We start from the raw sequence: 23603 nt of genomic DNA on the forward strand, positions 1-23603 counted from the left end.
TTATTTGTTGTATGACAGTAATCTAAGTCCATTTATCGTAATATATTGAAGATAAAAAAATGGTAGAATCCAATATTTACCTACCAATATTAAAAAATTTTAATATTAACCTACATTAACAAAATACCCCAGTAGGTACTTAGCAAGTGATTAAGTAGAAATCCTTTTAAGTTTTTCTTAATGTAACAGGTAACAAAACCGCATGGATTTAATTTTTAAATTGAAATGACATTTTTGAAACAAAATTCCCCCTAAATTTAAAAAAAAAGTATATATTTATGTACACGAGTAATATCTGATTAAAGGACTCCGCAATACTTAATTCAACGAAGATTACACTAGCCTACATAGTAGTTTTCAAACAGCCGGTGCCTAATTTTCCAACCAAAGAACAAGCAGTTGTATTTCCATCCATAGAACGTAAAACCATATTGTCTGACTCGAGAATATCAAATAATAGAGTCTTGATTTATCTCATCAGAAAAGATCATTTTATCCCGGCACGTAAAATAATTACACCCACTACTAGACTATTGCTATCAGATGTGTGTTCAACCATCCCACCCATTGCAAATTAAAGAACACCTAAAAAGTCTTGCTTTTAATTTGTTATCTTTGTTATCTCCAATATATTTTTTCAACAAGTTATACAAAATCATTACTATAGCCATGTTTTGAATTTTCAAAGACAAGCATACTTTTCTCCACCAGAAGATTCAAACGACCCTTCATTTATAATTGGTAATTTTAAAATATGTCTTACAGAATCTTCCTTTCTGATGGTGTATAACGTTACCAATGCAATAAACAGATAGAGTAGATACAGCTGGTGTCCAATCTCTCTTTCCAAGCAATACAGAACAATATATCACAACTTTCCAAACTGAAAACCAATCAACCCATATTGAAGTAGTAAATAACCTTGAGAAGAAAGATAAGTTCACTCACAAGTTCTGAACTCTGCTTGAGTCTGAACTGAGTCTCTTCAATATCACCAACAACGGAGGAAGTACAAAATATTTTTTTCACTAAACCAAAATTAAAGAAGGCAAAAGCAAAAAAAATCACAAACATGAACGTCAAGAAACCCGAAGAAGCTATAACAGAAGCATTATTGCTATCTGCAAAAAAAGTCATAGAAGAAGCTTAACTACCACATACAGCACGTCCAGGATAGCAATACACGTAAGTTGCAAAATGTTTCAATGTTAATAGTTATTTAACCAACAAGTGTATTAATAAGGGCCTTTAACAATTGAGATATATTAACGCGTGAGCGAAGCGAGTGCGTTAATGTTCGAGATTGTTAATCGCCATTTTAATTCACGAGTTCGTTACAAAACTTTTCCGTCGACCGAACTCTTCAGAAATAAAAATATCTTAGTTTAAATTTTTATTTACTTAACGATAAATAATGACATACAATGACAGACAGTACTTACAGCGGCTATGTCATTTTAAATAATTTTTTAGTGGGAATATAAATAGGTACCTATATGTTTGGTTGCCTACACCACAGGTCACTGCCAATCACAGAGCGTTAAATGTGGTTAAATTATTATACAAGCAATGTATGTTGTGTTGCCTATAATAAAATCGTTCAATAATAGAAAATCATTCATTAATAGGGGTCATTAATCAATGATTTTGAGGGTGTTAAAATTAATCATAAATGGATGGTCGACGGAAAATAGTTATTAACGATGTTCAGTTAATATAAATTCTTTATACTATATAAATAATTTAAACAAGCTAGAAGTTTGGAGAATAAAATTTGAAATGAAATCAAATTCTCATTGCTGTCGTCAGTGTCTCTGAGATTATATCTTTGCTTTCGGAATCTTTACACAATTAATAATATATGATTATGTTGCAGCATCAAATAATGGTTCCCTTGAAACGAAATCGTCCTTTCTAATTTTCACATTGTCTACATTTTTTTTCCAATCTTCTATGCAAAATATTATATCAACTCATCCAACAATTTTTAAATTGAAAGTGAAACCTACATTTCGTGTTCCAACATTTTTTAGTGCTGCCCAAACCAGATTTAGTGGGCTTAATTCTGGATGATATGGTGGAAACCCGAATACGTCATATCTGTTATTTCTAACAATGGAATCAACAGAAAAGTATAGATATTTCGGTTTATATAATTTTTTAATGGCGTACAGATGTGGTCAGAGCATATTAGTAGGAAAAGAAATATTTCTAGCATTTAATTAATCTATCATTTTGCTCTTTGCTGATGCAAAGGTTGGTGTTTTATCCTTTTGAGTATTATGATAAGGAGCGTTGTTCATTGCGATGACTCTATTGGGAGGTATATTACTTCTTAATAATTTTACTTTCAAACACTTTTTATAGTTGACAAAAATTTATGTTATCATGGTAATAACTCGATTTTGTTTAAGACTTTAATTTCATACACGATACACTAACAAAACCTGCTACGTTGTATACAACGGATAACTCAAATTTTATATTTTGTAAGTTTTTATGCTATTGTATAAATAAATGTTTAAAGAAATACAAATCAAATGTTAACATTTCTTTCTACAACTTGTCTAATGATTGTCTGACTTTTTTAACTATAACTAAATTCATTTTGTTCTTTTAATAATGGTATACTTCTTTAAAATAACTTCGAAACAGCAACAATACTGCATTACTTGAACAGACTGACAATTATTTATAAACTTCAAAACTCAAAATACAGCTGATACTAACTGTCAACATAATCTGTTTATTTTATATATATATATATATATATATATATATATATATATATATATATATACATATATATACATATATATACATATATATATATATATATATATATATATATATATATATATATATATATACAAACAACACAGTTTATTAGGGTTGCAGTCAGAAAATTGGCCGGGATGTTAATGAAACACTCTTATGACTTTTCGTCTAGCTTTCGGAATCGTTTTGTTCCTTTTTCAAGACACTATAATAAGAAAAAAGTGTAAATATTTATAAAATATCACAAATCTTCAGTGCAACTTACTAGTCGTTGAGATTATTTACAAAAGCATAGACACTCAACATTAATAACAACACACATAAAATATAAAATAGTGGACAAAATACATTTAAAATTCTTTAAAATTTAGGTACAAGTAGTAAAAATTTTGTTGTCATCTTTTACTAGTGTGTTTTAACTCTGGCACATAGAGAACAAAAAGAAAAGAAAAAATCCTATGATTAAAAAGTAATTAGGTGTATTTAATATCATGTTTCTTTTTAAGAAATACTAGAGGCCCATCTTAGGTGATTTTAATTTTTAAACCTGTCTTAATGGTATGCAACATGTTATGCATATAACTGTAATTTGTGTGGGTACGGGTACAGGTAGATATTAATTTTATTTTGGATGTTTTTCCAGTAAGTAACAATAAATGTTGCTCAGTTTATCTATGTCTTATCTAAAAAACATCCAAAATAAAATTAATATCTACCTGTACCCGTACCCACACAAATTACAGTTATATGCATAACATGTTGCATACCATTAAGACAGGTTTAAAAATTAAAATCACCTAAGATGGGCCTCTAGTATTTCTTAAAAAGAAACATGATATTAAATACACCTAATTACTTTTTAATCATAGGATTTTTTCTTTTCTTTTTGTTCTCTATGTGCCAGAGTTAAAACACACTAGTAAAAGATGACAACAAAATTTTTACTACTTGTATCTAAATTTTAAAGAATTTTAAATGTATTTTGTCCACTATTTTATATTTTATGTGTGTTGTTATTAATGTTGAGTGTCTATGCTTTTGTAAATAATCTCAACGACTAGTAAGTTGCACTGAAGATTTGTGATATTTTATAAATATTTACACTTTTTTCTTATTATAGTGTCTTAAAAAAGGAACAAAACGATTCCGAAAGCTAGACGAAAAGTGATAAGAGTGTTTCATTAACATCCCGGCCAATTTTCTGACTGCAACCCTAATAAACTGTGTTGTTTGTTTATATTGACAGTCACTAATATCCAGTATTTCTTATATATATATATATATATATATATATATATATATATATATATATATATATATATATATATATATATATATATATATTCTGACATTCCACACTTCACTAGAAATTTCAGGAATTTTAAATTTAACTCCTTTATAGTTATTGGTCTCGAAAAGTATATAGTAGACGAACCGGAGTGGAAGACATTATCCAACATATTACAAGGCAAAAATGGAGATGGGCAGGACATGTTGCAAGAATGAAAGACGACAGTTGGACAAAAAAATTGCTTGAGTGGAGACCACGGGCTGACAAGCGAAGCCGAGGAAGACCCCCAACGCGATGGACCGACGACCTCAAAAGAATCGTGACCAATTGGTGGATAGCAGAGGCGCAGAACAGAAGCAGATGGAAAAGTCTAGAGTAGGCCTATGTTCAACAATGGACAACTCAGGGCTGATTGATGATGATAATGATGAACTAACTGGACTATCAGAGATCGATTGAAGCCAAAGGGGTGGATCAATCAGTTACACGGTATGGAGCTAGTCTCTCGATATGAAATACTTTGAATTTACTTATAGCTGAAACCTGGATATGGTAGATTAGATCGTAATGTTCTGCAGGACGGTGTACGGGTCTTCCCAGTTGCGTTGAAGTTTCGGACAAAGTCCTTTCGTATATGTGGGATTGTATAACCATACTGATTGTATAACCAATCTTCCGAAAATTAGATCTTGAGGAAGCTTTATTTCTATTCCGGTGATCATTATCGATAGAGAATAACTAGTTGATTCATGTTCGGAACTTCTTTAGGCTAAGAGGAATAGAGGAATTAAAGTATCCCAATCTTTTTAATTATCAGCAACAGAAATTGAAAGTTATTGACAAACAGTTCTATTATGACTTTCAACCATTCCGTCCGATTTGGATGGACAGGCGTAGTGCTAGTTTTCTTAATACCCAAGATTTTCATTAATTCTTGTCATAATTCTGATTAAAAATTTTGTCCTTGATCAGAATTTAATTCTAAAGGAACTCCATGTCCTAATATGACGTGTATCATATTAAGTCATTCAAAAGACTCTCCGGAGAGATATTGCGCCATTTTACCACGACTTCTTTTTATAGAGCTTTTTCTACCGTTACATAAATCGCATTTCTTACTAGTAGAATCTCGTCTAACCATGTGCTATAGTTTATCTCTATTATTAGCTAATATATTTATGGAAGGTTTTGAAACAATTATTATTTAAAAACCAAAGTATAGTGGAGATATGTAGATGATGTATTCTAAATAAGGCCTCCTGAACCAAAGTTGTTAACATATTTCTGAATTATATAAACGATAAAGAAGAGACAATACCATTTACTAGAGGGAAAAAAATAAAGTAACAGAATAACTTTCTTGGACGTTTTAAATTTCAAAGAAGGATACTGGATATGAGACTGAAGTGTATAGAAAACCAACATACATCAACAGATATCTAAATTTCAAATCAAACCACAACATCAATATTATAAAGGGAATCATTAAATTCCTTATCATACATAAAAGGATTATCAAAAAAACTTAAATCGATAGGAAGTAAATTCAATATTTTAACAACATCTAAAACAACAAAAACATTAAGATCTATTTTATATAAAATTAAACCTAACAATGAACAAGAAAGAATAAAGATTTGTATTTATAAAATACCTTGTGAATTCGATCATTTTTATTTAGGTGAAACATCAAGACCATTAAATGTTGGAATATGTGAACACCAATCTTATATCAAAAATAGAGAATTTGATGTAAACATGCATGGGAAATGAACATAGGGTTCAATGAAAAGATTTAAGTATAGTCCTGGAAGAAACAGATGGTAAAAAGAGAAAAACCAAAAAAGCGGCTTTAATTACGCTAAATGAGACCAATTGCGTCGCAAATTTCTCGGGAAAAATCAATAAAAACAGAATACCACTATTGACTAAGTAAGTCAATAACTAGAATACATCATTTATGTTTTAAAATAACATACATATAAAATAAGAGTTTGGTGTTTATTGGGAGTAAACTTAATATAAGATTAAATACTAAAGACTTAAAACTAAATACTATAAGACTAAATACTTAGCATGTCGGGATAGTATCATGGGGATTTTTTCTAGTTTTTCCTCATGATTTATTATGGAATCACTAACGGTTGTCTTTTTAAAGACGGATCACATGCAATGATTTTTTCTAACAGGTATTCTCAAGTTGATTTGATGTAATCGAATTACCTATCTTACAATAAAGTCGTCTACTTTGAAATGTATAATATATGTCTGAATTTTGAATATGAACGAGTCAGAGAAAATTAAATTATTAGATAATTTTTTAATTATTTTAATTATTTAATTATTTCCGTGTAAGAACGATTTCCGAAGTTAAAATCGAAACGACAAAAAAAAACTAATTTTACCTTATATCGTGCCTTATTCCCAAGGAAAATAGTAACTGTCTTTAACTCTGGCCAGTGTTCTTTTGGCTCCAAAATGTCCTCCAGAAAAGCTGCTACGTAGTTCTTGCAACACACTTTTATTATGTGATTTTGGCAGTACCATTTGTTAAACTGTACGTACCTCATCGGAACATTGACACTTCCGATATAATAGAAAATTGGAAAAACACAGATTTTCCATTAAGCCCAGTCTGCGTTTATAGTTCGACTGTATGTGGTTATTTCCTACCAATTACGTCTTACTCCATTATTAAGCCATTCTCGTATGACTTTTAGGTCATAATCTTTTTTTTTTTTTTACTTTTTTCAAGGTTTTTTAGGGAAGCCTGATCATTATTCTCCTGCTGTTTAACTGTGGTCCTTCGCAGACTTACTTTTTCGGTTACATTATTTGTCTCTTCGAGCTGATACTGACTTTGAATCAGTAATTTGTTCAAAGCATCTTGGAATAATTGTAATTGTTCATTCTGCAAAATTAATTTCATTTTTACTAATGGCTAGTTACTCCTTTAAATGTACATATCTTTTTCACTTCTGTGGTCACTTGTGGGAAATCGATTCCTTGGAAACATATATTTGCTAGTATTTCTAGTAGGACTATATGTCAATCTGGGCGACCTTCTGAGCTCATTATTTGGTTCTTATGTCCTTGCCTGAAATGGGCATCTGCAATTATTTTGCAAATGTCCTATTCTCCCGTAATTAAAACATCTTCTGTTTTGATTTTCAACATCCTGTAGTCCATTTATAAATGCGCGTATTCCAATTTTTCCAGATAATCTTAGGGTGACTGAGAGTACGCCAAATGAAATAGTCTTTTAATATCGGCTTTCAATTTTTGCGGGCATTCGTTATGTTTTTGGCATCGAACTTTGAGCTGACTTTGGAAAACCTACTTTAGACGCTGCTGGCCATATTTTGTCTCTAAAGCTTCAACGAGAGAGATATAACTGGGTAAATCCTGAGAAAGAAATTGAAACATGGTTGCTACCTGTCCTCAATGCGACATAAGCAAAGAACCTGCGAGTTTTTTCTCATTCCAGCCATTTGCTCTAGCTGCAGCTTCGAATTGAAAACTAAAAGTTTCTCTTACTGTTTGATCAAATGTGGGTTGTTTTAAAATTTTGCTAGTTCTTATCCTGCCTGGTTCAATTATGGAGGATGATGAAGCGATCGTTAGATAATGAAACTTGAATATTAATTTTTATTAATATTATTCAATTATTATTATTATCATTATTTCTCAATTAAAATTAAAAACGTTTTGATGTTGTACTATTTTATTTTCTAAATCATTTTTTAAACCGTTTTGTTGTTGTGTAATTTTATTTTCTAAATCGTTGTTTTTTTCTATTATTTTACTTTCTAAACCAGTTTGTATATAGTTATGTTGTTCTTCTAATTTATCTATTCTACTAGTCATTTCACTTACTTTTAGCTTAAAATATTCGTAAAATTGAGATAAAATATTTATAATTTCTACCCCTACTTTTCTACGCCTCTTCCCTTTCTCTTCCTCTTCTTGTCTACGCTTCTTATTTTCCTCACTCTGTTCTTGCCTGTTTCTCTTTCTCCTCTTGCCTGTTTCTCCTTTTTCTCTTTCTCTTACTTACGTTTATCTTCCTCATCTTGTCTACGTTTCTTCTTCAGCATCTTCTTTAATTTTTAAAAACCATGCGGGAGGTCCGGACGCATTTATTTCTTTATCCGAATCACTAGATCTTGTATTTACCATTAATAACTGGTAAATAGGTTCCGGTCGGGTTAACAGCCACGCGCTTTCGACAAAAGTTTTTGGAAATTATGAAAATATACATAATTTTAGACTATTTTCAAAAAAAACTTCACACACTTTTCAAAACACTTTTTAGGCGGCTATATTGAGAAATGACTGCCACGTTTCCAAATCTATAGAAATGTTTGGTATTACAAATATTCCCCGTACTCTTTTTAAGTGAATACTGTTCATACATTACGCAATTGCATGCATAAACATTTATTACTCTACTCATCGATTTACATGCATACTATTTTTTAGAATATAATGATAATTAAAATTAAGTAATTAAACACAAATACGAGATAATAATAAAAATGTAAATGATGAATACATTCTTTATTATATTTAACAAATTCTGAAAAGTACTAAAATTATTAACCGATATTTTTAAAGAAAAAATTTAGTTTACCTAAATTTTAAAGAACTTAAATGTGTGGTGTTGTTATAGAAAGTATTAACGATTTAATATTATTATATCTTCTTCTTATTGCGCCGTGTCCTTTCGAACTTTGACGATCCAAATGGCAATTGTTAAAATTGGCATTTACAATTATTATTATGCCAGTTACAATTACAAAGCTACAGTAGCTTTGGAAACAGCTGCACGAAAGATTTTTGTGGATGAGCGGTCAAACCATCTTCTCAGGTCTTTCAGCCACGAGTTCTGACGTCTTCCAACTGATCTTTTCCCCTGCACTTTACCTTTCAATATGATTTGGAATAATTCGTATCTTTCACCTCTTAGCACATGACCGAAGTATTGTATTTTTCTCTCTTTTATTATGCTGGGTAATTCTTTTTATTTACTCATGCGCCGAAGTACCTCACCGTTGGTAACTATTTGTATCCATGAAATTCTCAGCATCCGTCTGTATATATACATTTCAAATGCATTTACTCTTTTTTCTGTTTGAGAGTCGATTGTCCAACTTTCACAGCCATACAGCAAAACAAAAAAAACGTAACATCTGATCATTCGAAATCTGAGCTCTAGACTAAGGTCTGATCTTGTAAAAAATGTTTTTGTACTAGCTTGGGTGGTACATATTATTATTATATTATTATATTGCAAGTAAGGGGAGAGGAGCGAGCTCCTATTATGGCCAAAAAACAAAGAAAAATATCATTCTTAAATTACCCATTATGGAGTTACAATTGAGTATACCATACAAAAATATTGAAACAATAACAAAGTTTATTTTTCAAGATGTTAACACTAGTTGCCAATATGGTATCTTGGTACAAGTTGTTCCAGATATTAAATATTTTGTTTGGCAAGAAGTTCACCCAGGACCTTGCAGTCGTCCTTTTCCTTCTTTAATTTGTAAATCTAACATCATTATATTCATGTTTCTCCAGCTATTTTAATGGCGTAACTCTTACATCACGAAATATTGATGGTGTACATTTGTAATCATCATTTGATGTTTGTGCTTATTACGCACTTAAGTACAATATTCTTTTTGTGTCGAGTATTTGGCCCATTTCTTCTACCAATTCAAAATCATTTCTCCCTCTTTCTGTTTTTTATCTGTTATCTATGTATGTTCTAAAATATCTTTCTAAAACGTCCAACGGTTTTCGCAATTTACTGTGGTGCAATTTTTATGTTTTACTTTGAAATCGAACGAAATAACTTTCAACAACTTCTTAAAAAATTTTATGGCAAAAGTTGCGTAATTTTTTCTGTAGTTGTTGTACAGTTCGATTAATAATAATCTCATACCTCTCGTACCTACAAAACTTGATTCGCGTTAGCCGATACCTGGTCACCTTCTTGAAAAGCCGAATACTATAGTAGGGATTCTTAAAAATTTTAAATAAATATATTATAGATAATCATCATTATCATCAATGCTGCTACATCCCTAGTTGAGCCTCGACCTTCCTCAGTCTATTTTGCCAGAAGTTTTTGTTCATCGCCAACCGTTGCCAGTTTGCTGCGCCGGTATTTCATGCATCGTCGTCCACACCATCCCTCCATCTCAGTCTTGGTATACCTCTACTCCTATTTCCTACTGGGGCCGCTAATAGGATTTGTCTGTGTGAGTAATTCTCATTTGATCTTGACACATGTCCAAACCATCTACACCTACCTATGTACCTATGTTTATGAAAGATATTACACCTCTACCATTTAAGTTCAAAATATCATTCGTTTGCTATCAGTACCCTTTGTTTTACTTCTACAGATGTGTCATTATCGGTTGTGATGGGAGAACCCAGATAGGTTAACTTATTTACTACCTCAAAATTATAGTTGGCTATGCTAAAGTTTTGTTCGGCGTTTCTAGCTCTATCTCTATTATTTGGCATCGACCACAACGGTCTTCCTGGTTTTTTCCTCATTTATTTTAAGGTCCATATTTTGTGTGGCCGTCAAGTAGTTGGACGGCATCTCCTTAAATCCTCGTGTGGAGTAAATCAAAATGGTCAGCGTAAGCCACAATCTTCGTTGACTTATTCAATATTGTTCCATCGTTGTGTAACTCGACATCTCTTCTAGTCTTTGCTAATGCTATATTAAAGAGAAGATGTACTAGCGCATCTCCTTGCCGTAACCCCACATATGTTTAAAAGGCTTGTGGCAGCATCAATTGTATTTGCACTCTGCAGATCACTTTACTTATAGTTGTTTTTTATAAGTCTTATTAATTAATGGGGAATGTTAAGTTCATTTATGGCTTCATATCATTTATATTTTAACACGCTACGCTGACTTAAAGATCACAAAGAGATGAAACGTATAAATGTTAAACTTATTGGTTTTTTTTTAGATTTGACGTAGGACAAAAATCTAGTCAATTTGATATGGCGTTTTTCCACGTACTTACTTAAATGGCTTCACAGATTGTTGGCAAATAGTTTGAATTCTTTTCTTGTCTTATTTAGGACGCTATAGAACTTTCGAGTTTCATTTTTTCCCTTTACGAGTAGTAATTGAAGCTTTTGCATAATCTGATTTTCCAAGGTCTGCTGTTTTCTTTGATGCACGCGGTTTTTCTTCTTCCTGAGTTCTTCATACGCTTGCCTTTATCCCGTGTTCTTCTTTGTTGCATAAGTATATATACATACTTTTTTCTTTTAGTGATATCTTCACATTCATCATCGAACCAACCGTTAAGTATGTTCTTCTGGTTCTAGCACGTCATCCATAGCTTCCTTAATTGTTCTACATATATCCCATTGCTTGCTAGCTGTTAAATGATCATCAATTGTATTTTCATTTTCAAGATAATTTTAATACTTTTCTAGTGTACGGGACTCTTTTCAGAGTTTTAAATTATGACGAGAGCTCTTCTTGCCCTTTTCTTTTTTTTTGCGTTTGAAATTATTCCTTTTATTTTTGCACCTACCCAGAAGTGGTCTGAATCTATATTAGCCATATATATTATTTATTATTATTACTATAGATAATAGAAATAATAATATAATTGGTTACGTTCCATCTTAAGTTTTTTATTCCAAGAAATTTAAATTAACCTTTTAAACGCCAACGTTCCCATTTTGGGAACACAGTAAAAAATAAGTTGGATTCAGAAAATATTGAAATATTTTCAAATATTGTAACAAATATGCTTTCTGTATGTCCCATTCTTACTTTCTGTTAGCTGAAATGTTTTTTTTACTTACGGGATTCATCTAGAAACCGCGCAAAATGACGTCCAAATTCATATCACTTGCTTTTTTGTGCTAAAGTTGTTACTGGGAGTCGATATGTACCAAACTGTGATTTATTTTTGAATAGAAATACAGTAAATGAATTATATAAAGGAAATATTTACAAAAAACACATTTACGTAACTTATTTCTAAAGATATCACGTTCAGCATTCATTGTTCCCAAAATGGGAACGTTGGCAACAGCGAAACACTGTTATTCAAGGTTCCCTAGAGAATGACCGCGCGTAATTGTAACGGCTTGGATTAGTCGTCACGACGTTACGACGAAGAAAACACGTGGTGTTTATAATAATTTTGAGTTTTAGTTTTATTTCAGTGAAAAAATGGATATATCTTTGGATCCAAAAAGTTTTTATGGGTAAGTTGGTGGCAACAAAAAAAAGCATAATACTTAGATATATTTTTATACACTTAGATCATCTATACGAAGGCATAGATTTCTAATACATGCACTCGACGATGTGGAAGCTTCAACGTCCGCAGAACCAGTGGATATTGTTATTCTTCCACCTGATTCAGCTGATCAAGGTACTGAAAGCGACGAGGATACTATTGACGATCAGGTGTTAGATATTCCTGATATACCAGACGAAGTACCCGGTGAAGTAGAAATTCACGCTTATGAATCTTCCGACGAAGATAAGGAAGAAAATGTATCGGTTCAACGTAAATGGAAAAAGAGTGAGAAGGTTGGAATTCAAGCTCAAGCTTCCACACCACCAAGAGTAGGCGATGAACACTTGGGCAAATCTGAGTTCGAAATTTTTTCATTATTTTTTACATCTGAAATAGTTCAATTTATTCGTCATAATACCGAACTCTACGCTCATAGAGATAAAAATATTCACAACTTTACTGTTTCTGAGGAAGAACTTCGTCAGTTTTTGGGGTTACTTTTGATAAGCGGATATCACCATGTTCCTTCTGAGGATGATTACTGGTCTACTGCAGATGACATGCAGGCTCCAATTTTTTCGAAAATAATGAGTCGGCAAAGGTTCCGACTTATAAAACGTTATCTTCATATTTGTGATAATGCCAACCTTCCAGTTGGTAATAAAGTTGCAAAAGTTGCAGAATTATATGATATGCTGAAAAAAACTTCAAAAAATTTGGAGTTTTCCATGAAAATCTCAGCATAGATGAATCGATGATTCCGTATCATGGGCATCACTCGGCTAAGATGTTCATAAAAAATAAACCAATACGATTCGGTTTCAAAATATGGATGTTATGCGGACAAGATGGATTCCCCTATAATTTAGAGATATACTGCGGTAAAACAATAGATAGAAAGATGCCTTTAGGTTCCCACGTTGTAAATAAAATGTTAGAAGTAATTGAGAACCCCAACAACCATAATGTATTTTTTGACAATTTCTTCACCAGTTATTCACTATTGTCAAGCTTGTGTGATAGAGGTATTCGGGCATGTGGAACTGTGCGTGAGAACAGAATAAATAAATGTCCATTGGTATCATCAAAAACAATAAAGAAGCAAGATCGGGGAACATTTGATTACAAATCCGATGGTACAGTTATTTGCGTCAAGTGGAATGACAACGCTGCAGTTACAATAGCAAGCAATCATTTCTCCATCAGTCCGCTCCAAAATGCGACAAGAAGAGTAAAATCTGAAAATAGAAAAGAAGTTCCACAACCAAATTTGATCAAGAAGTACAATTTTGGAATGGGTGGTGTCGACCTTTGCGATAGAATGTGTGCTAGTTATCGTCCAAGATTAAGATCAAAAAAATGGTGGTGGAATTTATTTTCTCACTCCTTAAATTTAGCGGTGGTAGCAGCATTCCGTTTCTACCAACACGTAAATCCTGAAAGTACTATAACTCATTTGGATTTTCGAAGAAATGTTGCTATGGCGCTAATCAAAGTTGGAGCAAGCTCAAGAAAAAGAAAAGGTGGTCCAACTTGTCCAGTTCTTAGAGATATACGATTTGATGGAATAAATCATATTTCTAAAAGTACATCACAAGGTAGATGTACTGTATGCCAAAGAAACACACGCTTAGAGTGTACTAAATGTGAAAAGCGTCTACATAAAAATTTTTGTTTTGATAAATATCACTCACCTTGCTAACATATTATTTGTAACATTAGATTTATAGTTTTATTTTAAATTTTGTTAGTTTTGTTATAATATATGGAATAAAATATGTTTTTACTGCAATGATATTACTTTGTTATATGTTGTGACTTATAGATGCCAACGTTCCCATTTTGGGAACATGGTTTTTTTCTCAAAAACAGCATTTTATTTTTTTTTCACAAAACAAAATTATAAAAGATATCCCAATAACATCTTTTTTATGGATAGTTGAAATTTGTTTAGTTTTTAATGATTCGGCGTTTAAAGGGTTAATACAATAGTTACTAAAAAATAAAATATACTCAAAACATTAAATTAATTTAAAGCAAATCAAACTAAGAATACTTTAATAATATTAAACAATAAATCCAAAAAACGCGACGAAAAAGAATTAAAAAACTAATTAGATCCAAAATATGCAAAAAAAAAGAGATTTGACAAACGACAATGACAAATGCAAAACATCAAATTTTAGGTATTTGTAAAACACAAAATTAGAAACTTATTCCAAAGAGTTTATAACTAAACATGTACATTATACTACAAATCACAAACCGTTTGTAATCGGTACTAAATACGGCCAAACCTAATACAACAAAATTATTTTTGTTCAATAAATAACTAATACAAAAATATATACCATAAAAATATAAAGAAATAAAAATATTTCTGGATCTAATTTACAAAATTTGATATTTAATATTCAAGTAAGTTTAGTTTATGTTTTTTACACAAAAATAATTACACAAACAAAAACGAATTAATGCGGAATTAATCCAAAATTTGAAAATATTGGATTAATTAAAGAACAATTTAAGTGTAAAGTAAGAAATGATCGACGTCCATGTACAGTCAGACCAAAAGAGTCGTAAAAATTAAACCATGGTTTTTGGTGTACATCAAAGAAGATGTATCCTATATGCATTGGTACATTTTTTGAAGGACTGAAAGTACCAGTCAGAACTGTATTTTATATAATGTGGTTTTGGACAGGTCGAATAGCAGTTAAAAGTGCCGAAGAATTAATAAATTTAAAGGTAAAAAATATATTTTTACCTTTACGATTTTGAGGACGACCCTTTTTACGATTATGAAGATCGACCCTGCACATGGGTCCTGATAATCTACGACATAATATGACCTACAGACGCCCGTAGGGCATCGGCTAGTCATCTTACATTATTTTATCTTAATAATATATACCCATTAATATATTTTATCTTAATTAGTTTCGATTAGGTTGGGTTGGGTTGGGTTAAGTTAGGTTACAATAAGTTAAGTTCGCTCCTTGGGTTGTGAAATGATCTACCAACGCCTGTAAGTCATCTCACAGCGCAGGATGGAAACTCATATATTTTTATTTTAATAATCTAAACCAACAAATATATTTCATCTTAATAAGTTTTAGTTAAGTTGGATTAGGTTTGGTTATTATAGGATAATTTGAGTTCCCTTCCTGTTATGTTTATTCTTAATTAGTTTTGTTTAGGACGCGTAGGTAGGTCATTTCATAGCACAGGAAGGGATCTAATATATTCTAACTTAATAATATACACCCACTAATATATTTTATCTTAATTAGTTTTGTTTAGGTTAGGTTGGGTCAGGTTTGGTTAGGTTGGTTTAGGTTGGGTAAGAATAGGTTAGGTAAGGTTATATTTGTTTAGGTTAATATTTCTTTATAATTAAAACAAACATTTAAGTTTTTTAAAATTTAAGTACCCTTAATTTTTTCTTTTAAAATTTTGTTTAATGATTCTAGTCATTTTTGAAATTTGTTGAATATAGAATAGAATTCATAACTTTTATTTTCATTATTATTGTGTGTTTATGTTTAATTACTTTATTTTAAGTAAATAAGCTTATTACTCTGCTCATAAGTCGATAAGCAGAGTAGTAAGTGTTTATATATATATATATATATATATATATATATATATATATATATATATATATATATATATTACGAGGAAAGCTGGGAAAAACTCATGATTTAGAAAGGAAGTAAAAACAAAATGTAAAGAAAAGGAGAAAGCCTTTTTAATATACAGAACACAAAAAACACAACAAACATACAAACACTATAAACGAATCAGAAATAAAACGAATACTCTACTTAGACAAATAAAAAGGAAACACTGGTAGAGCTTCTCGAAACAGATAGAACATGACTTCTACGAAACTCTAGAAGACAAAGAAAAGGGATCAGAATAATAAAACGTGTATTGCAGAAACTATATAATCCTAACAAAGTTGTATATGTAAAGCATAAATGAACCAAGTTATGGTCCAAGGGTAAGATAGTACGAGTTGTAAGTGCGTCAACATATTTAGTACAAATAGGGGAAAATATAAATATTGTACATGCTAGGAAATGTAAATTTGAGAAAGATACCTATACCGAACAAAAACCGATAGTTTCTTCTATTGAAATAGTTGTAAATTATTCTGCGCAAGAATCAGTTACACATGTAAACCCTAATAACGAAATGTGTAGAAAAGTATCAATGAAATATCAATCAACAAATAAAGCAGTATATTATTACAGCAGTACATTATCAATGATTATAATGAAAACACTAAAAAGATCTTTAATAAAACTAAGGCCAGACTTCCTACCACTCCAAAAGTTACTGCTACTCGTTTAGGTAGAGTAATCAAGGTTCCTACAAAACCAAATTAGATTTATAAGATCTGTTTGTATACCTCGGAGGTAAAGGACACTATGTCCATTTTCGTACTTTTTCAGGAGAGCAGTTTTAAAATTTTTTAAATTTGTAATCAGTAAATACTCAATGTTTCTTATATTTAACCAAGATTAATATATTATTATTGTGGTGTGTATAATCGTCTTTCATTTCATGAAGTGTTATATACCTGAGGTTTACCGTTCATTACTTAAAATTTTTTTTAAAATGTGTAGTTGGACATAGTGTTGTTTACCTCTAACAACTTTATTAAATAATGTGGCATTGCATGTTAAGGTCTTTACGAAATAAACAATACAAACATATTAAGCAGCCTATACTATTATTTTATTAGAGGTAAATATTATAATGTTATAATAATTAAGTAAAATTATAGACGACAAGTTTCAAAATTGTTAAAGATGCTCCATATAATCTTCATCTTCTTGTGGGTAATCGTTTGGGGCTACATCGCTATGTGTTAAATTTTGATAAAACGCATGACAAACTGACGGAATAAAAGGCAGTAGTGCAATTAAGTCATTGTACTTTTGTTTTGTGATTGGTAATGGGATTACTGAGACTTGATTTAATTGGACTGGAAACGTTACTTGCTGTCTTCAATACCTCATGAAGTCCACTTCATACATATTTTGATTATTGAAATCGGTCTTATAAAAGAACTTTCCAATGTGTTCTTGTTGGACTTGTAGGAAAACACATGTTGACAGTAGAACAGGGTCTTTATTAACATCTTTTTTTCTACTTACAAAAGGAGGATTAGATGACAATTTCTTATCGAACAGCGTTTTGAAGTTTTTGAAATATGCAAGTTCCATATTGTGCACTCTGTATTTACCTGATGTTTACCTAACTAGTTGTTGCCAGTCCCATGGTGTTAAAATAACCAAATTGGAGAGTTTCTTTCTTTTTCTTTCGATTAAAGCATGAACAGTGTCTGCTTCCATATGTGTGTGCCCTTTCAGTAAACACTTTTGAGTAATCGTCTTTATTTGCAGTATCCAAAAATAGCACATTATAATAATATTTATTATATAATAGCACTTATATTTTCATTTTGTCCATAGCAGTTATCGGTCCAAAGAGTGATGTCCTCTACTTGACTACCTGGAATTGTATTGTCAGCCCATTTCAAAATTGACGAGGCAATTTTATTTGCACCTCGGACCCCTTTAGATTCGTCCCACATTATACATTGTACAGAGGAATCACTGGCATCATGTAATGTAAAATTTAATGTCCAAAGCTTCCTTTTGTAGAAACTAATACAATTATTGTTTGTTAGTGGTAAAGGCAAACATTTTTGCAAATCACCAGATAGTACTTTGTATTTTGGTGAATCTTTAGCTATTATAAAGTCCAATTGTTTTAAGTTATACCGAGTTTTAGATTCAATTAGGTTAGCATCATGATCAGCCTGTACACTGGTTAGTTTATCTGCAGTAAGATTATTTTTTAATTGAGCGGTGAATGTACTGCATGTATCGCAAATGTCTCTTTCGGGCGGTTTAAACGACAACTTGAAGTTTTTATTAAAAATATCTGCGTACAACCACTTTTTTGCTCTGAACTTTAGATCTACGTGTCTTTCATTGCATTTATCAATGTACAGTTGATACATCTTTTCTATTGTAAGTTCTGTGCCCAGATAATCTCTCTTACTCCTTTCTCTGGAATAATGACTGTCGTATTTTGGGAATGATTTAATATGTTGATGTATACTATTTATGGTTTCAGTAGGAGTTTTATTGGTTGGCGTGTGTCTACCTCTTTGATTAGCTTTTATTAAATCTCCTGGCTCAATTTTTTTCAACATATTTGCTACTACTAAATTAGATATACAAAGTGTGTTTAAACACATAACCTTGCACACCTTCAATAACCGATTGTTCACTTTAAAATGGTAGTGTAGTGTATTATTTTTAGATTTGGTAGAATTAAGATCTTTTTTTCTTGATCGAAGAGTAGGTTGGATGTCGATACATGAGAAGATAAATTGCTTTTTAAGATCTGAAACGGTTGTCTCAGTCCAGTATGAGTTGAAATTTTTTTGTCTTTCGTATTCTGGCAATCTTTCAGAGCATTTCATGTGACACATGCAAGGAGGCTTTAACATTTTTGCAGGCATGTCTCTTTCTCTTTTACTGAGATACTCTTTCCCACCAGCTATTTTTCGTTTGCGAACATTACAGGCCCAATTTTGTTCATTTACTACACGTTTTTTACCTTTTTGTTTGCACTTAGGTATATTTTGTACCTTTCTTTTAACATTTTTCTCTTCTTCTAAAATAACTTCATTATGTTCATTGAAATTGCCTGCATCACTGCTTAGGGATAAATCGTCCTGAAGAAGATTTTTTTTTATTGCCCCACTAATCGTAGGAGTAATAATAGCTTTCTCTTTTACCTTTGTTTTCGCTGGTTTACTTATACGTCTCATATCATTGTCGTCCGAGAGGCTCATAGATTTTATCAATATCCGAATTTTCATCTCCAAATAAATTATCATTTTTGTCCACTTCTTTCTTATAACGAATATATTATATCAAACCAGCCAAAAAAAAAAGACTTGAATCGTGTTTTATTATAATTTATGAAAATATTTTAATTAAATAATGTTAAAAAATAAAAAATTTTGACATGACTTTAAATTATTATGTTTAATTTCAAATCGAGAGCTGTCATTCGTTTCTCGTAAAGTGTAGCACAAAACTGTATTGAGTTGTGGCATACTAGAATAAATAAAACACACTGAAAAAATTAAAAAAATTTTCAGTGTGTTTTACTGAAATTTATACAAAATGAATAACTTTTACAGTGAACAAGTGTGGAATTTAAATATATGTATTATAATTCGAAACTGCTGAAATAATAGTATTTTGTCATATCTCCATTATTAAAAAATTCTTCAAACATTTTACTAGGGTTATTAAATTTATTAGATACCGTTTTTTGTTGTTAATAATAAAAATGATATTTATCTAAACACATTTTTAAACGTTATTTTTTTTATTTAGATTTAGTGCAATTCCGTTATCTGTGATGACAACAATGAATTGTTTCAAGAAACATTTTCTCCAGTCTGAACCAGAGATATATAAGAGAGGCTCTCTTATATATCTCTGGTCTGAACACTGGTTTACACTGGGAAAAAAAAGTGTACCATTTTTATATGACACGAAGTGTACAAGGGTACATAACACTATGTCCGGATGGTAAATGACGGTGCACACATATAGTAGAGGTAAACAACACCAGCAGCAGCTACCAAACTGAGAGTCACGCAGAGAAGAATGGAGCGGTCCATGTTAGGAATAACTCTGCGAGACAGAATAACCAACGAAGACATCAGGAGAAGAACCGGAGTGACTGACATCATCGAGAAGATAGCCAGACTAAAATGGAGATGGGCAGGACACATAGCCAGAATGACAGATGGGCGATGGACAAAGAGGTTATTGGAATGGAGGCCAAGGGAAGACAAGAGAAGCGTCGGTCGACCACCTACAAGATGGACTGACGATTTAAGAAAACTCAATAAAAACTGGATGAGAGCGGCGCAAGATAGACGGGGTTGGAAACATGAGGAAGAGGCCTATGTTCAGCAGTGGACTCTTGAGGCTGGATGATGATGAAACAACACCTGATGAAGTCCACATGGTGTTGTTTACCTCTGACTGGAAGTGGACTTGGTGTTTATTAAAAAGTCGGTAACTTGCTGTAAAATTGTCTCTGAACATAGTATGCTTTACCCATGTGTAGAGCCAGAAAAGTTATATTCAAAAGTGCAATAATCTAAATTTCGATAAAAATGGACATAGTGTCGTTTACCTCCGGGGTACGCAATTGTTTTTTTACTTTTTTTAAGCGAGGAAGATTGTCGGTAAAGAGACCACTTATGTTTTAAATATGATGTCTTATGTCAATCAGTCAATCATAGTTCTGCCAATAAAAAAGTAAGTCGAATCCACGTGTGTCTTATTTATTAGCAAAACCTTTTAAACGACAATGTTCCCATTTTGGGAACGCAGTAAAAAATAAGATAAATTCAGAAAATATTGAAATATTTTCAAATATTGTAACAAATATGCTTTCTGTATATCCCATTCTTACTTTCTGTTGAGATGTTTTTTTTACTTACAAGATTCATATAAAAACCGCGTAAAATGGCGTCCAAATTCATGTCACTTGCTATTTTGTGCTAAAGTTGTTACTGCGAGTCGATATGTACCGCACTGTAATTTATTGTTGAATAGAAATACAGTACATGAATTATATAAAGGAAATATTTACAAAAAACACCTTTTAGGTAACTCATTTCTAAAGATATCACGTTCGCCATTCATTGTTCCCAAAATAGGAACATTAGCAACAGCGAAACACTGTTATTCAAGATTCCCTAGAGAATGACCGCGCATAATTGTAACGGCTTGGATTAGTCGTCACGAGATTGCTAGAAGAAAACACGTGGTGTTTATAATAATTTTGAGTTTTAGTTTTGTTTCAGTGGAAAAATGGATATATCGTTGGATCCAAAAATTTTTATGGGTAAGTTGGTGGCAGTAAAAAAAAGCATATGTCCGCAAAATCAGTGGATATTATTATTCTTCCACCTGAGTCAGCTGATCAAGGTACTGAAAGCGACGAGGATACTATTGACGATCAGGTGTTAGATATTCCTGATATACCAGACGAAGTACCCGGTAAAGTAGAAATTCACGCTTATGAATCTTCCGACGAAGATAAGGAAGAAAATGTATCGATTTAACGTAAATGGAAAAAGAATGAGAAGGTTGGAATTCAAGCTCAAGCGTCCACATCACCAAGAGTAGGTGACGAATACGGACAAATCTGAGTTCGAAAGTTTTTCATTATTTTTCACATCTGAAATAGTTGAATTTATTCATCATAATACCTAACTCTACGCTCACAGAGAAAAATATTCACAACTTTACTGTTTGGGTTACTTTTGATAAGCGGATATCACCATGTTCCTTCTGAGCATGATTACTGGTCTATCTTCATATGTGTGATAATGCCAACCTTGCAGTTGGTAACAAAATTGCAAGAGTTGCAGAATTATATGATATGCAGAAACAAAACTACAAAAAATTTGATGTTCATAAAACTAAAATGTTCATAAAAAATAAACCAATAAGATTCGGTTTCAAAATATGGATGTTATGCCAAGATAGATTCCCCTATAATTTAGAGATATACTGCGGTAAAACAATAGATAGAAAGATGTCTTTAGGTTCCCACGTTGTAAATAAAATGTTAGACGTAATTGAGAACCCCAACAACCATAATGTTTTTTTTTTTAATTTTTTTACCAGTTATTCACTATTGACAAGCTTGTGTGATAGAGGTATTCGGGCATGTGGAACTGTGCGTGAGAACAGAATAAATAAATGTCCATTGGTATCATCAAAAACAACAAAAAAGTAAGATCGGGGAACATTTGATTACAAATCCGATGGTACTGTTATTTGCGTCAAGTGGAATGACAACGCTGCAGTTACAATAGCAAGCAATCATTTCTCCATCAATCCGCTCCAAAATGCGACAAGAAGAGTAAAATCTGAAAATAGAAAAGAAGTTCCACAACTAAATTTGATCAAGAAGTACAATTTTGGAATGGGTGGTGTCGACCTTTGCGATAGAATGTGTGCTAGTTATCGTCCAAGATTAAGATAAAAAGAAATGGTGGCGGAATTTATTTTCTCACACCTTAAATTTAGCGGTAGTAGCAGCATTCCGTTTCTACCAACACGTAAATCCTAAAAGTACTATAACTCATTTGGATTTTTGAAGAAATGTTGCTACGGCACTAATCAAATTTGGAGCAAGCTCAAGAAAAAGAAAAGGTGGTCCAACTTGTCCAGTTCTTAGAGATATGCGATTTGATGGAATAAATCATATTTCTAAAAGTACATCACAAGGTAGATGTACTGTATGCCGAAGAAACACATGCTTAGACTACACTACATGTGAAAAGCGTCTACATAAAAATTTTTGTTTTGATAAATATCACTCAGCTTGCTCACATATTTATTTCTAACATTAGGTTTATAGTTTTATTTTAACTTTTGTTAGTTTTCTTATAATAAAAGGAATAAAATATGTTTTTACTGCAATGATATTACTTTGTTATATGTGACCTATAGATGCCAACGTTCCCATTTTGGTAACATGTTTTTTTTCTCAAAATACAGCATTTTATTTATTTTTTTTTTCACAAAACAAAATAAATGATAACAGATATCCCAATAACATCCTTTTTATGGATAGTTGAAATATTTTTACAGTTTTTAATGATTAGCCTTTTACAGGGTTAATAAATATACAATTGTACTATTTATTATATAACAACATCAAAATGATTAGATAAAAAAACTAACATCACTATCTACAGAACATTAATTAAACCTATGGTTGTGAGACCTGGGTAATGACAAAAAAGAAGGGCAATTCAAGACATTCGAGAGAAAGATACTGGGAAAAGTATACATCCCGGAGTAATGGAAGACGGCATATGAAAAATCAAGAGAAACGACGAGACTAATGAATTAAATGAAGCACGATATTGAAAGATTTGGTAATACTCAGAGATTGTCATGGCTGACACATATCCAGAGACAATAAGATACAAAATCAACAAAGAAAATATTACGATGGAAGCGGACAAGAAGACGAAAAAAAGAAGACCAAAAACGGGATGGTTGGATGACGTGGAAGACGACCTGTAAACTGTGAATATAAGACAATTGAGAAGCAGGGCACAACAGAGATCTGAATAGAAGAACATAGCC

The 23603-nt window shown here is 31.7% G+C and overlaps 1 protein-coding gene across 4 annotated transcripts in view; it reads right to left on the reverse strand.

Annotated features, from left to right (window-relative positions):
• Positions 1-23603, reverse strand: part of LOC140441359 (TBC1 domain family member 1-like) — a 515776-nt gene that overhangs the window by 150783 nt on the left and 341390 nt on the right. The gene's annotated exons all lie outside the window — the stretch shown is intronic.

The sequence above is a fragment of the Diabrotica undecimpunctata genome, chromosome 5 (assembly GCF_040954645.1).
Source record: "Diabrotica undecimpunctata isolate CICGRU chromosome 5, icDiaUnde3, whole genome shotgun sequence".
NCBI classification, from domain to species: domain Eukaryota; kingdom Metazoa; phylum Arthropoda; class Insecta; order Coleoptera; family Chrysomelidae; genus Diabrotica; species Diabrotica undecimpunctata.